This window comes from Oreochromis aureus, linkage group 10 (assembly GCF_013358895.1).
Source record: "Oreochromis aureus strain Israel breed Guangdong linkage group 10, ZZ_aureus, whole genome shotgun sequence".
Taxonomy (NCBI): Eukaryota; Metazoa; Chordata; class Actinopteri; order Cichliformes; family Cichlidae; genus Oreochromis; species Oreochromis aureus.
The window spans coordinates 35405469-35418491 of NC_052951.1; positions in this window are offsets into that span (position 1 = coordinate 35405469).

Sequence of the window (13023 nt, forward strand, 5' to 3'; positions counted from 1 at the left end):
TTGGGCATTTATCACAGCATATAATGTGTTTTCTGGATACACTGCTGCTTTTTCAGCATTCAGAGATTGATGGCTCCGTGTCAGAGCTGGCTATGGATGGATCAGGCCTTAACCAAAAAGTTATCAATAGTTCTTTTCATCTTTTCTCATTACCCACAGCTACATCCACTTCTGTCAGGCCTAGGCTGCTCACTAGGGCTGGGTATCATCACTGATTTCTATAATCCATTCGATTCGATTCAATTTAGCCTCAGACAGTCAGAAATATTATAATTCTGATCATTTATCAGCACTGATACACATGAGACTTCATCAGAATTGTGAACATCACAGCAGAGGCCTTTGTGTCAAAGTAACTGAATAAAACAGAAAAACATGAAGCAGATTTTCCTGGCCTGACTTTTTATAGCAGATAACCTTAAAAATATTCTGCAATTTTGCATAATTTTAAAAAGTTTAAATTTCTTCAGTACTGAAAAGCAGAAAATAGGCTTTCTTGTCCGAGGACATTTAAGTAAACAAAAAAAAAGAAAAGAAAAAGACAGCGGCCGACAGCGCTGTAAACAACAGTAGACTGGTGGGTAATAAGCGAATGGATAATGCAGAAAACAGAGATTTGAGACGGGAAACTGTTCTTGAAGTACAGAGAGAGAGAGAGAGAGAGAGAGAGAGAGAGAGATTTTTGATTTTGAAAAAATACGTTTATTGCTCATGAAATAATCGACATATTACCACACCTGTCACATTGAAGTGTAACACAAAACCAATAAAAAGTTACATCAACACCTGCCCAAAAACTAATTGCCCCTCCACCACACTACAGATTGCCCCCCTGTAACCCCAGACCTGAGAAAAAGTACGTAGGTCCGAGGCTGTCTTATAGAAATTAAATTCTAGCAACAGCCTAGACTTCACCATGCTGACGAACACAGGGACTACCCCAACATTCAGCCCTTCTGTCACCTTTCTCTCCCTGCTCATATACACTGCCATTTTTGCCTGTCCTAATAAAAAATTAAGCAGCTGGCATTTGTTCTTCCAAAGACGAGTAAATTTAAAACCACAAATGAAAATAGTCAGTGTAAAATCTTCCCCACATCTACTAAAGATGGCTTTTAGAAGCACAAATAGAGCCGAGAGGCGAACACATTCAGAAAAACAGTGAAACAGGGTCTCCCTCTGCTCACAGAACGGACATGTGTCTTCCACAGCAGCGTTAATAACAGAAACAAAAGAGTTTACAGCAACAATGCCATGAAGAAACCTCCACTGCAAGTCTGCATGTTTTTTCGTGAGGGGAGGCTTATAAAGGGACCTCCATGCTGGCTTGATGTCAGGTGCCAAGGAGAGATGGGTCCTCCACACCGTGTCATTGTGTCCATTCAGCTTGCCTTGATTGAGAGTTTTTACCAGCAGCCTATAAAAAGTTTTTCCAGAGGCCCCTTCCAGGGACACCCCCGCAACATCCACATTATCCAGTAAAGGACCAAAGCAGTTCTGAAAACCAGGAAACAGTCTGATGGAAGGATAAGGATCTAAATGATTCGGAGACAGACTGCCATCACAATAACTTCCCAAAAGCGAACACCCAACTCCACCTAACTTGCGCTTCCAATGATCCAAAAGCTGACCAACAACTCGAGTAGAGCTTATCCCAAGCTGTGCAGCGAGTCCCTCCGGAGCATCTAGCCGAGGTCCAGCCAGCTCCACCACCCTCTTCAGAGAACAGACTTGTGCAGCGTGGAGCCGTCTGGATAAAGTAGTCCTCCCCCTGACAGGGCAATCCAGCAAGCTGCCAAACAGTACAGGTTCCTCCAGCAACCAGTACAGAGAATCAGCCTGCTGCCGCCTCTCTTTCCTCAGCAGAGCCCATACAGAAAAAACACTCTTGTAAAAAGGTGGAAGAAGTGAAGAGTTCAGCTTGCTTGCGTCCATCAGAAACAGAGATAAATCCAAACCCATATGACCAAGCTGCTGAAGAATACAGCACGATACCCTCCTCCATACTAGATCTGGGGGTCCTGTAAGCAGCCTCTGAATAAACTGAAAGCGAAAAGCAGCTCCTCTACTGGCCAAATGGACCAGACCTTGTCCGCCTTCCTCTCTAGGGAGAAAAAGGACACTCTGAGGAATCCAGTGCAATTTATCCCAAAAAAAGTCCACCAGGATTCTTTGAATGTTAGACAAGAGGGTAACTGGGGGATCAACACAGGTCAACCGGTGCCACAGAGCAGAAGAAACCAGATTATTGATGACAAGAACTCGACCTCTGTACGACATGTGAGGTAAAAGCCACCTCCATTTGGAAAGCCGACCGTTGACCCTATCCACCACACTTTCCCAATTCTTCTGCAAAAAAGTGTCATTGCCTAAAAACACCCCTAAATACTTAAGACCACCCTTTCTCCAGATCAAACCTCCAGGCAGACTGAGCTGATCCCCCAGCTGACCTGTCACAGTTACAGCCTCACTCTTTTCCCAGTTTATTTTGGCAGAAGAAATACAACCAAAAAGAGAAACTGTGTTCTCTAAAACCTTGATATCTGTCTGTGAGTTGATCAGGACAATTAAATCATCGGCATAAGCAGACAACTTCAGAGGTCCATTGCACCCAGGATATAAACACCACACAAGTCCCGTCTTAATTTGTGAAGCAAAGGTTCAATTGCCAGGAATACAGCATCCCTGACAAAGAACAGCCCTGCCTCACCCCCTTAGAACACTGAAAGGACCACTCAAGACCCCATTTATTTTCAGGACACTCGTAATGTCACAGTACAGAACCTGAATCATGGCTACAAAACCTAGGCTGAAGCCAAAAGCAGCTAAAGTGTGCCACAAATATTGGTGTTCAACCCGGTCAAAAGCTTTTTCTTGGTCTAGAGAAATGAGACCAACATCTATACCCAAAGAGCTAGAGAGGTCCAAAACATCCCTAATCAAAGTGACATTATCACTTATCAGCCTGCCGGGCACACAATACGTTTGGTCCCCATGAACAACAGAAGCCATCACGTCACGAAGCCTGGTGGCCAGGACTTTGGAGAAAATCTTATAGTCTGTACAGAGCAACGATACTGGTCTCCAGTTCTTCAAATTGCGAGATCTCCGCCTTTGGCAGCAGAGTGATGACCGCCCGTCTACAGCTCAGAGGCAGCAAGCCTCTCTGCAGACTATCCGTGACAACCTCCAGCAAATCCTCACCCATCACAGACCAAAAGTCTTTGTAGAACTCAACAGGAAGGCCATTCATGCCAGGAGCTCTACCATTCTGAAAACTCATCAGAGCAGCATGAAGTTCATGCAAAGTTGGCCGAACCTCCAGTTTTCGATTGGTTTCAGCCGCCACCTGAGGGAGTCCCTTGAAGAATCTACTGCACAAACTAGGATTTTCTGAAAAATCACTCTTAAAATGGTCCTCATAAAAGCTGACAGCAAACTTTCTGATCTCAGAAGGATCCGAGATTATTGAGCCACCGTCAGACAGAGAGTGAATAACTTTTCTTTGCCCATTCTTCTTTTCCAGTCCAAAGAAAAAGTGAGATGGGGCATCCATCTCCGTAACACTGAGGAAACGTGACCTGACCAAAGCCCCTTTGGCTGTCGTGCCCAACAGGTCGGCTAAAAAAGCCTTTTTGGATTTGAGGGAATCTAAAAGCCCCCGGTGTCCTGTAGACGCCGCTAAACTCTGCAGTTCTACCACCTGAGTCTCTAGGTCTCTTATAGATCTGGTTATGTCCCTAGTAACATTACGAGTGAACTGTTGACACAATTGTTTGATCTGACACTTCCCAAAATCCCACCACTGCTGGATACATGCAAAGTCAGATTTAGATTTCCGGTGAGTGAGCCAAAAAAATTCAAAAGCTGTCCTAAAAGTCTTGTCACGCAACAGGGCCGTATTGAAATGCCAGTAGGCACTCCGTACACGAACATTTTTAATGAAAACAGAACAATGAACCAGACAATGATCAGAGAAACCAACAGGGGTTATCTGACAGTCCTTAAAAATACTCAAATGATGTTTAAATGAGTATATGCGATCCAGTCTTGCCAAAGATAAATGATTGTCCTTAGAATGACTCCATGTGTACTGTCGCAGATGTCCATTGAAAAACCTCCACACATCTGACAGGTCTACAGCTGCAGCCAGCTGCCTGAGCCTGCGAGAAGACGCAGGATGAGGTTCGATGTGGTTCCTATCCAAAGCTGGGTTTTCAGTACAATTGAAATCTCCACACAAAAACAAATACTCATCATCACTAGAAACCTAAACAGTATCACACAGGACATCTAAAAAACCCATTCTGTCCACTCCTTTAGTTGGTGCATATACATTGAGAAAAACAAAAGTCACATGTTCATATTTGTCTTTAACCTTCAGCAAACACCCCTTGATTATTTCCTCTGCTTCGCAAGAAACAGGTAAAAAATTCTTAGAGAACACAATCCCCACACCTCCACTACAACTGGACTTATGACTAAAAAACATTTCCCCACAGCCCTTCCTCCAGTCACTCTCATTGTCACCAGTACTGTGAGTTTCTTGAACCAACATGATATCTAATTTCTTTAAGTCCATAAGCTCGAAAAAAGCAGCTCTTTTCACCTCATCTCTAGCACCATTCAAATTTAATGTGCCTATTTTGAATTCAGACATGAGAGAAGCGAGACAGAGGAAAAAAGACAGGGACACATAGAGTGTGTTCTTAAACATCATCGTCATCATCAGCAGTAAGTGCTTGAGCTCTCACTTTTAAAATCAGTTTCTTTAAACGATAAATCTCTTGGTCTGTCAACACATCATCAAGAAAATTCCCTGATATTTTTGTCAAGACCCGAGACGACTCAACAAAAAGCTTAAGGTCTGGAAAATAATCCTCCACTTTCACCATCCTGAGGCCTTTGGTTTTCTGCAAGAATCTCCTGATCTCAGCAGGAGAGTACAGATTCTGGTGTTCCTGGCTCAGGGACAAATCACTTTCAGACTCCATACTGCTCTCTCCTGTTCTATTTCCTCTCTTAGCTTTTGATGTTTGTGTACTACAGTGGGCAGGTTCAGAGCTCTTCCTCTTTTGAGACAACTTCAGCAAATCCTCATCAAGCATGTTGTCATCCTCACAAAGATCATCAGACACAGACTCAAGAGTCGTGTCAGCTGTCTGACTGGTGTCAGAAAAACCGGCAGACTGGTCATTAGTCAGATCCGTTTCTACACCATCAACACTTTTCAAAATGCCAGTTTCATCAGACCCGTTACTGCTTGGAAAAAGCCGGTTTCCCACCGGCGCCTCGGCAGCGGGGTCCGCCTCAGCTACGGCGGAGCCGCCCGCGGTCTCAGCGGAGCCGCCCGCGGTCTCAGCGGGTTTCGCATGAGCGATCGCCGTGTCCCTACCAGGAGCCCTGGCTGGGACCTGCTCTCCAACGGCATCATCCGCTGGCTGTGCGTTTCTTAGCCTCTCCGGACAGGAGCGAATTAAATGCCCCTCTCCACCACAACCAAAACATTTCATGCTCTCAGAGGAAGCAAACACCATGTAGTTGAAACCTTCTATTTTGAAACTGAAAGACAGGTTCAGCTCGCCAGCGGGGTCTTTGAGGATCATAAAAACCTGCCTTCTGTGACACACAACATGTTTGAGGAGCACAGATTTGCACCCCAAAGAGAGCATCTTTATGGGTGTTAAGGTTCAAAAATTGGAGAAAAGGAGTACGGAGGGCTCACAAGCAAATAACAACTCTGGTCCAGAAGATGTGATCAAAGCAAAGATTTATTAATTACACGCGCGGAGTCCGACGCTGGGCAAAGTCAGCGATCGAACTAAACTTACTATAATTAGACAAAGGTTTTATATGGGTAAGACAACAAAGCCCCCTCTTTTGCAAAAACAGACACAATACAGCTTACGTCAACCTAAACCACAAAATGTTCCGTTAACTTTTACCATAGTTTTAAAGAACATTACGTCTCATCTCCATCCCGGTGTCGCACCATGAGCGCCTCCTTATCTCCCCGAACATCAGGTGCACTTCCTGTAACCATCTGACAGTACGCCGGCACAATTTGCACTTGCAGTAAAAACACATCTTAACTTTTTACCTACTAAAATGAATCTACTATGGAGTGTACGTGTGTGTGTGAGTGTGTGTGTGTGTGTGGGTGCCTGCTGTGTATGCTATGTATGTGTCATGACCTCTCCTGCACCCCGGCTCACCTCACACCTCTCGTCCTAGCCAGACATAAGGCCTGCGCTCATACACAGCTGAACTATGTGTGACTTCTAGACTAAATGTCACACTCAAATGATGATACTCAAACCATGAAGGAAACTTACTTAAACTGAACATAAATGAAACTTAAAACTTACTTCAAAGGATATAAGTGATAAAAGATACAAACTTAAATCTTAGCTCTAAAGGATATAAGTAATAAAAGATAAAAATCACTCCAGGCGTATGTCATGTAAGCAGGTGTGTTGCGATTCCTTTCAGAGCTCCTGTCCTCCTCACCGTGTATTGGCTGATCCCTAAACACCTGCCAAGAGTTTCTGACCCTCAGTTGACCAGGAGCCACAGCTCTTTAATAAGCTCAAATGCAATCATGTATAAAAGATTATTATTTTTTTTTTTTAATTTTATTTTTTAATAAACAACCTATAAGAGCACAAATAACCCAAAATAATCAAATAATCAAAAATAAACAAACGGGTGTACCATCTAGTGTGTATACACACACTATACTTAGTCATACATACACATACCTACATACATATGTATTCGCCTATACACTCATACATAATGACATATACATATATACACATAACCATTCAGAAATATGGCATACATAATTACAGAGATTCAAACAAAATCGGGTCTCCTTGACAAAATGTAATGTTTCCATTTATCCCAAATATCATTAAATATGTCATATTGGAGTCTATTAATGAAAGTAATTCTTTCCATTTCAAACATCCCATAAACAATCTCATACCAATCATTAAGTGATGGAATTTTCACACTAAGCCATTTCTTATAGTCTTACGGGCAGCCAGACTCAGAATACCATCCAACAGCTTGGACGTTTTATCTACATTCACTGAGTATAAATATCCAAACAAAAGTTCATCCCAATTAAAGGAAAGTTGCATACTAAAAATGATCTGTAACTCAGAATGAATCGATACCCAAAAAGTGTTGATCAATGGGCATGACCAGAACAAGTGGAAATGTTTTATTCCTTGGGCCCCACAGTTTCTCCAACAGCTAGAGTGAATAGAATAATGTTTACTTTGTGCAGGGGTAATAAAAAACCTACAGAGACTCTTCCAACCAAAACATCTCCATATATTAGAACTAGAAATTCTCCACTGAAAAGCACACTGCTGATACCAAATATCATTTAGAATTTCTGTATTTGTTTCCCTTTCCCATTTTTTTTTAATGTAGGTAGTATTCCACTTCTTAACCTCTTGTAGACCCTTATACAGTCTAGAAATCACCTTGAGGCCAGGATCTGCCTGGTAAGCCTTGACAAATATATTCAAAACAGGAAGAGAGAAAAGATCTGTTCTTTTAGGTATATAGTTATGTATGTGATGCCTAATTTGGAGAAACCTAAAAAAATCCGTTTTGCTTAACTGGTATTGATCTTTTAGTGATTGGAAGTCCCTAAGAATTCCCTTATCATAAAACATACAATATGCCATTAAGCCTTGTCCTGCCCATTTTGTATATCTTATATCTAACTTACTGGGTAAAAAGTCAAGATCATAAGCGCACCATCTTAAAATCCTGGCCTCTTCATTCCAATCGTTCTTATTAAGAAATTGTGACCAAAGTTTTAAAGGCAAGTTAATCCATTGGTTTCCTTGATTAATTTGTTTTTTAATAAGTGTCACATCCTCTAAGCTTGCCTGAATTGGAAAATCTTTTAAGGCCTCTGTTTCTGTTTCTATTTCTTTCCATCTCGCTTGGTAGTCTACATTACACCAACACACTAATATCCTCAATTGAGCTGAAATATAATAATCTTTCAAACATGGGAACCCCAACCCCCCTTTATCTTTAGCCAACTGGATAGTTTGGTACTTAATCCGTGGTTTTTTCCCCTGCCATATGAACCTAGAGATTGTTTTGTCCCATTCCTGAAATTGTTAATCAGTTATTTCAACTGGGAGTGTTTGGAACAGATAAAGCATCCTGGGCAAGATATTCATTTTAACTGTATCAATACGTGACTCAAAATTTAAAAATGGTAATAGGTTCCATCTTTTAATATCCTCATTTATTTTATAACACAAAGGATTAAAATTTGCATTATATAACTTAGAGAGATCTTTAGTAATATTTACTCCAAGATACTTCATCCACTCCGACTCCCAGTTCAAATTGACCTTAGACTTAATATCCTGATTTGGCTTATAATTAAAAGTTAATATCTGAGTCTTCGATATATTTAGTTTATAACCTGATAGTGAGCCAAAGGTCTCCAGAAGTGACAGCAGCTTGGGGAGAGTAATGTTTGGATTTGTCAAGTAAATCAAAATATCATCAGCAAACAAGGAAATCTTATGCTCTCGACCCATGATCTTGACTCCAGTAATATTTTTACTTTGTGTAACACTTTGACTCAGGGCCTCTATAAAAAGAGCAAAGAGTGAGGGACTTAAAGGGCAACCCTGACGTGTCCCTCTCTGTAAATTAAAAACATTAGAAAGTGCCCCGTTAACTTTAATTCTTGCCCTTGGTGATTTATATAGTGCTTGAATAATCCTGATAAACGATTGATGAAATCCAAACTTGCCCATGACTTTATATAGAAATTCCCAATTAACCCGATCGAAAGCCTTTTCAGCATCTAAGCTCATAAGAACCATCTGAATTTTATTTTTTCCAACATAATCAATAACATGTAATGTTCGGCGAACATTATCTTGCGTTTGTCTCTGCTTAATAAAACCAGTCTGATCCAAGCTAATTATCTGAGCAAGAATATTTTCAATTCTTTTGGCAAGGATATATGTGAATATCTTATAGTCCTGGTTAAGAACACTAACAGGGCGGTAATTTCCACAATCAAGCCTGTCCTTTCCTTCTTTAGCTATTAAGGAAATAGAAGCCTCATTCCAAGATGGGGGAATTACTCCCGTCTTTAAAATATAATTGAATATAATTGAATTGAGACATAAACTACACCTTTCTTAGCTGCTACTTCAAAGCACATTGTGCGCTGTCTGTCCTGCGTGCTGCACAACAACATTCAATATTTAGTATTTACTGCTGTTCACACTCAGCTAGATTAACGTGATGGTGTTGTGTTTAGTATGTTGCTTTGTTTTTGTTTGTTTTTTTTTGCTTGTCTTCTCTTTTTTTTCTCTCAACAGGTGATCCAGGAGATTTTCTTTCTCTTTGTCTTTGTAAGTGCCCTTTCTCACTGTCCCTTTTCCCTTCTGTTTTTCTTTTCCTTCCTCTCTTTCTTTCTCCCTTTCCTATCCCCCAGTCATGTCTGTCCCATCTGTAACAACTGAAAATAAAATAAATAATAACAACAAAGTTTGATCAAATGGACCAATACGGCAATGCCATGATGATCCATTTGGCAAAATAAATCCATTTGGTATCCTTGTTGGTCTTCAGACAACAATTCTGACGGCTTAAGAACCAAATGGGACAGACAAAAAAAAAAAAATATAATTGAATGATGTTCTCATCGAGGGAATCAATAACTCTTTCATTTCCTTATACCAATCTGATGGGAATCCATCCGGGCCTGGGGATTTATTAGGTTTTAATTTTGAAATAGCTTTTTTAATTTCAATTTCAGATATGTCCTTAATTAAGGTTATATTCTGGTTTTCATTCAGCTTTGGTAAGCAAAGTGAATCCAAGAAAGATATCATTCCTGTAACATCCACTCTAGGTTGTGTGTATAGTTCTTTATAAAATTTTAGAAAAGCTAACTGAATGTCTTCCAATTTATACACAATGTTATTTGTTTGAGGGTCCTTTATTTTATATATTGTATTTTCTGATTGTTGTTTTTTTAATTTATAGGCCAGTAATTTTATGGATTTACCTCCTACCTCATAATATCTTTGTTGTAAAAAGCCATGTTTTTTGTATTTCACTTGAGAAGATTTCATCAATTTCATTTTTCTTTTTTGTATTTCTAATTTCAAATTTATATCTGCTCTTATTTTATGGGCATCTTCAAGATATTGTAGTTGTGTCTGGAGTTTTCTTATATGCTCATTTCTCTTCTTTTTAAGTTAGTACTGTAGCCTATAAGTTTTCCTCAGATAACCGCTTTTAGGGCATCCCATAAAATACTCGGAGAGACTTCTTCATTGTCATTTTCCGCTACATAATCTATTATATCTTGGCTAATTTGCTCTTTCAACGGACATAGAGTACTTGTATTTAATCTCCAAGATGTAGCTCTTCTTTCATGTCCAAGCACTACTTCCAGATACAGTGGGGCATGATCCGATAAATCCATCACTCCTATCCTGCAATTGACCACACTGTTAAAGTCTTTTTGAGACATAAAGAAATAATCCAATCTAGAATAAAATGAATGTGGGTGAGAGTCAAAGGAGTTTGCAAAGAAAAGCGTCTGGACTTCTTTAAGTTGCTTGAAGACGTTTCACCTCTCATCCGAGAAGCTTCTTCAGTTCTAAGGTCAAATGGCCGAGAGTCCCAGATTTAAACCCAGTGGGAGTATCCCCCCAAGGAGGGACAAAGGACCCCCTGGTGATCCTCTAATCACATGCGCCAAGGTGTGAAAGCGGGTGTGGTACCTAATCAGCCAGGGTTTCGGGTGAGCTCATTGTGAAACCTGGCCCCACCCTATCATGTGAATTCCTGAGGTCAGATGGCCCAGGATGTGAGTGGGCGTTATAAGGCCTGGGGAGGGAACTCAAAACTGGATTATAGATGGCAGACAGTTGGTGTCGTAAAGACACCGCCTCTGTTCAAAGATGGTTGCTCACAGTGGACATAGATGGCCTCTTTCACTCCTCTTTCAAACCATCTGTCCTCTCTGTCCAAAATGTGAACATTGGCATCCTCGAAAGAGTGACCTTTATCCTTAAGATGCAGGTGGACTGCTGAGTCTTGTCCCGTGGAGGTGGCTCTTCTATGTTGTGCCATGCGCTTGTGAAGTGGCTGTTTGGTCTCTCCAATGTAGAGGTCCGGGCATTCCTCGCTGCACTGTACAGCATACACCACGTTGTTCAGTCTGTGTTTTGGAGTTTTGTCTTTCGGGTGAACCAGTTTGTGTCTGAGTGTGTTGCTGGGTCTGAAGTACACTGGGATGTCGTGTTTGGAGAAAACTCTCCTGAGTTTCTCTGATACACACCGCTACATAGGGGATGACAACGTTGTTGCGCCTGTCTTTCTTATCCTCCCTCGCTGGTGTCTGATCTTCTTTTCTGTGCCTCTTTGCTGACTTTATGAACGCCCAGTTAGGATAACCACATGTTTTGAGTGCTTCCTTTACGTGTGTGTGTTCCTTCTTTTTTCCCTCAGGCTTAGAGGGAACATGTTCTGCCCGGTGGTGTAGGGTCCTAATTAGGGCTGCCACGATTAGTCGACTAGTCACGATTACGTCGACTATCAAAATCGTCGACGACTGATTTAATAGTCGACGCATCGTTTGAAGCTTTGTAAGATCACAAAAGACGCAGGAATAAGTAGTAGGATTTAAGAGTGTAATAACGGACTGAAACAGAAGATGGCAGCACTGCATGTACAAGGATGCCAGCTGCCGTTACACTCCGAAGAAGAAGAAGCAGCAGTGTCCCAGAATTCATAGCGCGGCCCTGCTCAGTTTTCAACAATGGCGGCAGCTAGTTAGTTTTAATATTACTCTTATTAATCTTTCTGGGTCACAAAATAAACGTTTAACATATTTTCAGGCGAGAATGTAGCTGTGTAAACCTCAAATATTTGCTCAGTTTATCAAGACAGTGCATATTTTCAAAAGCGCTCCGGACGTTTTGGAGACGCCTGTTACCCACCAGCTCGATAGCTAGCCGGGGCAAGGCTCACTAGAGCCCGTGAGAACACCGGACTCCCGGCAAATCGTTTTCAAACCCACCACTGTCTTTCGCTACTCAGGTTAAACATATATAAGTCAGTTAGATAACTTAAAAATGTTATTGTTTGGCCTTTTTTGAGTATTTTATTTGTTCCTGAGTAAATCGGTTTGGCTGAGATTAAAGTTATAGTTTATACACGACTGAATAAACGTCAAGCAGACAACTGATTATCAGAAGTGTGAGATGTTCGAGAATATACTCCGGTGTCCCGTTATATTTTAGATAGCAAGGAGTTTATTAAACTTTACCGAAACAATCTGTAAATCTCATTAAATTTAATAAACTATCATCTTGTCTTTATTTTTAGTTAGCACATACCCTAAACACTTAAAACTGTAAGCTAATGTTATATAAGAGCAGATGCTGCTGGTGCAATAAGCTGTACGTTTTACGTCCAATGGATGCATGATCTGATTAGTCGACTAATCGCAAAAATAATCGGTGACTAGTCGACTATCAAAATAATCGTTTGTGGCAGCCCTAGTCCTAATTACTCCAAGTTTGTGTTCCAGAGGGTGATGGGAGTCAAAGAGGAGGTACTGGTCCGTGTGTGTGGGCTTCCGGTAAACTTCGATGTTGAGGTTGCCATTCTCTTCAATGTGCACAGCGCAGTCCAGGAAAGGCAAACAGTTGTCCTTAGTGTCTTCCCTGGTGAACTTGATGTTTTTATCCACGGTGTTAATGTGCGCAGTGAAGGATTCCACTTCTTGTGTCTTGATTTTGACCCAGGTGTCGTCTACATATCTGTACCAGTGGCTGGGTGCTCTTCCTTTGAAAGAGCCAAGAGCCTTCCTTTCCACTTCCTCCATGTAAAGGTTGGCTATAATAGGTGACACAGGGGAGCCCATGGCACAGCCATGTTTTTGTCTGTAGAAGCCTTCGTTGTATTTGAAGTATGTTGTGGTAAGGCAGAGGTCTAACA